Source organism: Arachis duranensis, chromosome 9 (genome assembly GCF_000817695.3).
Source record: "Arachis duranensis cultivar V14167 chromosome 9, aradu.V14167.gnm2.J7QH, whole genome shotgun sequence".
Classification (NCBI taxonomy): domain Eukaryota; kingdom Viridiplantae; phylum Streptophyta; class Magnoliopsida; order Fabales; family Fabaceae; genus Arachis; species Arachis duranensis.
Window position 1 is genome coordinate 66,558,998 of NC_029780.3, and position 4,010 is coordinate 66,563,007.

Consider the following 4,010-nt stretch of genomic DNA (forward strand, 5'->3'; position numbering starts at 1 on the left):
CACCCTCCTTAAAACCGTGACCATAGCCCTATCTATGGTCATGGTTTTTCACGGTGGCCATAGAGTCTATGGTCACCCTCCTTAAAACCGTGACCATAGCCTATCTATGGTCTCAGTTTTTCACCTTGGCCATAGCCTCTATGGTCACCCCTCCTTAAAACCGTGACCATAGCCCTATCTATGGTCACGGTTTTTCACGATGGCCATAGAGTCTATGGTCACCCTCCTTAAAACCGTGACCATAGCCCTATCTATGGTCACGGTTTTTCACCGTGACCATAGTCTCTATGGTCACCCCTCCTTAAAACCGTGACCATAGCCCTATCTATGGTTATGATTTTTTAAAACGGTGACTATAGCCTGTTGTTGTTTATGAGATTCAATTTTTTTAAATTATAATCACATCCCAAAATGATAATAATCACAAAATAAATCTAAAAATAAGAAATTCAAGAAATCGAAATCATAAAAGTTTCATTATAAGATAGATATGTTTAATCTTTAGTCTAAACAACACAAATCCAAATAGAGTTAAATTTTTCCAATTACATGTAATACCTCAAAAAGTACATAACACATCAAAATATTACATTTACATAGCTAAGGTCATTGTAAGACCCATCCTATGTGATATTTGTATGGGACATATTTTCTTCATCACATCATGTCTTTCTACACGTACGTAAAAGAAATAAACATGTTAGATATCTTGCAAAAATAGTTTTGATAATGCAATATATATGTAGCAAAAGAAGGGAAACACTCATCCACAACAACACTCAAGAATTATTCACAACCATCATTCACTTCAAACAGCAGCTATTGCAAGAATGCAGCAGTAGTGATAGCTTAGACTCAGAAATTCATCAAAGTTATCACTATTGCACAAATAATTCAGAATTTGTTCATTCCAGCAGCAGCCAACACAAGAATAAGGCAGCAATAATAATATGCAGCAGCATCATATAAACCAGTTTAGCACAAAAGTAAAACAATGAAATAGCAACATAGGATCAATAACAGTTTAAACCTAATCAACAGCACGAAGCAAACTAATTTAGCACAGGGTAGATTAATGAAGCAGCAGCAGGAAACTAAATTAGAACAGGGAAAGTCATTACCAACACAGGAAAACCAATTTCAGATAGAATAAATATCAGAGTTCAAACCTAAATCCACCACAACATCAATTGACTACCTAACCACCTAATTCAACTAAGCTAACCTAGTCAAACAGCAACCTAATCAAGTAACACTAACATGGAGTTTAATCAAAAGGAAATTTTTAACAGAAGAAACTAATTCCACTCAACTTTGTAAACTCAATCCCACTGAAATTCATGATATATCATTTACCAAAAGCATACTATTAATTTAACTAGAAGTTTTGAACAGTACTTACTTCCATATCCTTTGATACATGGTTCGATCCAAGTGAAGGAGGAATGCTTCGCCGCACATCATTTGGTGCACTACTCGCGTCAGGCGGAGATTGTTGGGCAGCTTCTATCATTACTTGCACTTGTTCTGCACTCATACCAGGATTGACTTGTTGCAACAATGTTTTAATCAAGTTTGTTAAACCGTCCAACTTGGAAGTTAAGTTATTTTAATTTTTCTCCATAGTTGAAACCACTTCATTATGTTGTTGCTGCATTTGTCGGATTTCCTTCTCCTTTTTAAGAGAGGATTTTGTGACTGATCGACCATAGAAACGAACTCTTCCATGTCTCTCCTTTCCGAAAATTGTTTGAACTGCTTCATCATCATTATATCCTGCTTCTTTCAAATTTTGAAGATGTTCCTATTACACAAAAATAGGATCAAAATAAATGCATGCACCCAACAGCTTTAGAATAAATAAAAATAGATAACACATTTCTTGTTTGGTGTACTTTTCTAAGAGACTAAAAAACTAACAATTGTCTCTTGTGTTCCTGAATCAGTCTCTCCTTTTTTGCTCGTACGAGTTACAACAAACATCTCAGATTGTGATGGATCTTCATTGTCCTCCTTCTTTGCACGCTACAAAGAAACCACCAACATGTGACTAAGTAAACACACATAACATGAAAGATGAAAAAATACTTGAAATAAAAAGCACAAAAAAATCTAGAACCTCTCCACCTGTTAACATTCGTGGTGGACCCCTGAATTCTGTTTTTCCATTAAAAGATCTCTTATTAGACCTCCATGCATGATCAACTGGCAAAAATCTCCTATGGTCCATGTAAAATGTCTTTTGGATATATTTCAAGTAACAAAAAGAAGTATCATGGTTACAACAAGGGCAAGCTAACTTTCCTTTCGTACTCCAACCGGACAACATCGCATACGTTGGAAAATCATTGATTGTCCAAAGAAGTGCAGCATGCATTTGAAAAGTTTAATTCTTAAAAGAATCATATGTATCTATCCCTGACACCCATAGCTCCTTCAGCTCTTCGATCAATGGTTGCAAAAAAAATATCAATATTATTACCTGGTGAACAAGGTCCAGGTATGATTAAAGAAAGCATGCAATATTCTGACTTCATAGACATCCAAGGGGGAAAGTTGTACACCATTAAGACAACTGGCCATGTGCTATGTGACACATTCATAGTTCGAAAAGGATTAAAACCGTCACTTGCCAAACCAAGCTTCAAGTTGCGCAGTTCTTTTGAAAAGTTTGGGTACCGACTGTCCAAGTTCTTCCATGCTTGGCCATCAGCAGGGTGCCTTATGCAATCGTCTTTCAAACGCTGCTCATCATGCCACCTCAACGCCTCTGCTGTGTTTGGGCACATAAAAAGCCTTTTAAGCCTTGGTATTAAAGGAAAGTATCTTAAGGTTTTCGCAGCAACCTTATGAACTTTATTCGGAAGCGCAAAGTCCTCTTCATTGCCTTCCGTAGTAAGAGTCTGATTATATCGAGACTCTCCACAGATACGGCAAACTGAGTCATTTATGTACTCATTCTGATACAACATGCGGTCATTAGGACATGCATCAATCTTTTCATAGTCAAGACCCAACTCTTTAACCATATTCTTAGCTTTATTAAAAGAAGTGGGAATGTTAAAATCAGGTATAGCTTCTTTCAATAACTCCAAGAGGGAGGTAAAAGATGTGTTACTCCACCCATGTAGACACTTCAAGTTGTAAAGACGAATGATGAATGATAATCTCGAAAATCCAGATGTACAATTCGGATATAATTCCAGACCTGCTTCGTCTACTAGCTTATAAAATCTTTTCGCATCTTCATTCAATCCACTGTTTCCCTCATCAAGATTTGCCATATTTCCGAATGCGTCACGCAGCAACCCGTCAATATCATCAAGGCCGCCTCGATCATCCATGTCAGTATCTACTACTGCTAGGATTACTGATTTCCCATGATTAGTCCATCGTTTATAACCTTCGACAAACCCATAGCAAATAAGATGCTCATATACGGCATCTCATTCACGCCAATAAGGGTTTTCACACTTTGCACATGGACATTGGATTTCTTTTCCAACCGGTTTTCCATTTAGGAAGGCAATATCGGAAGTCTAGTGCTTCAAAGTCCCAAATGCATGCTCATGAACGTTTATGCCAATTATATCAAGCAGATATACTAATAGCACATAACACACACACAGAGAATGCACAGAAGCATAATCAGTCCATCCCTCAGGCTCTACAGGAACGAACTGCTCTGATACCATAATGTAACACCCTACCATACAGAGTCTTATGCTTAAGTCATAATTCAGAGATGGCAAGGTATTACGACCTCTAAAATAAAAATTTAGTACGTATAGTAGTATGAATAATTGATTATAACTAGGAGCCTTTGTAGAAAAATGGATAAACAAAAATCGCAACTCGAAAGCGCAACACTCCGATCGGTAACGTAACGAACAAGGATAACCAACGCGTGATTATATATATACAAAGGAGTGTCAAAAACAGGAATATCAAGACTCAAGATCCGGCTGCGAAGATAACCGGTCCGAGCATAACAATATATACATATGATA

At 37.1% G+C, this 4,010-nt stretch overlaps 1 long non-coding RNA gene across 1 annotated transcript; it reads right to left on the minus strand.

Moving 5' to 3' along the window:
* Positions 1–569: 569 nt before the first annotated feature.
* Positions 570–2,025, minus strand: LOC107465932 (uncharacterized). The gene is made up of 3 exons (XR_001587544.3): positions 1,921–2,025; positions 1,403–1,804; positions 570–672 (listed from the first exon to the last, which is right to left on the minus strand). It is a non-coding gene; the product is annotated as an uncharacterized LOC107465932 (long non-coding RNA).
* Positions 2,026–4,010: the final 1,985 nt, after the last annotated feature.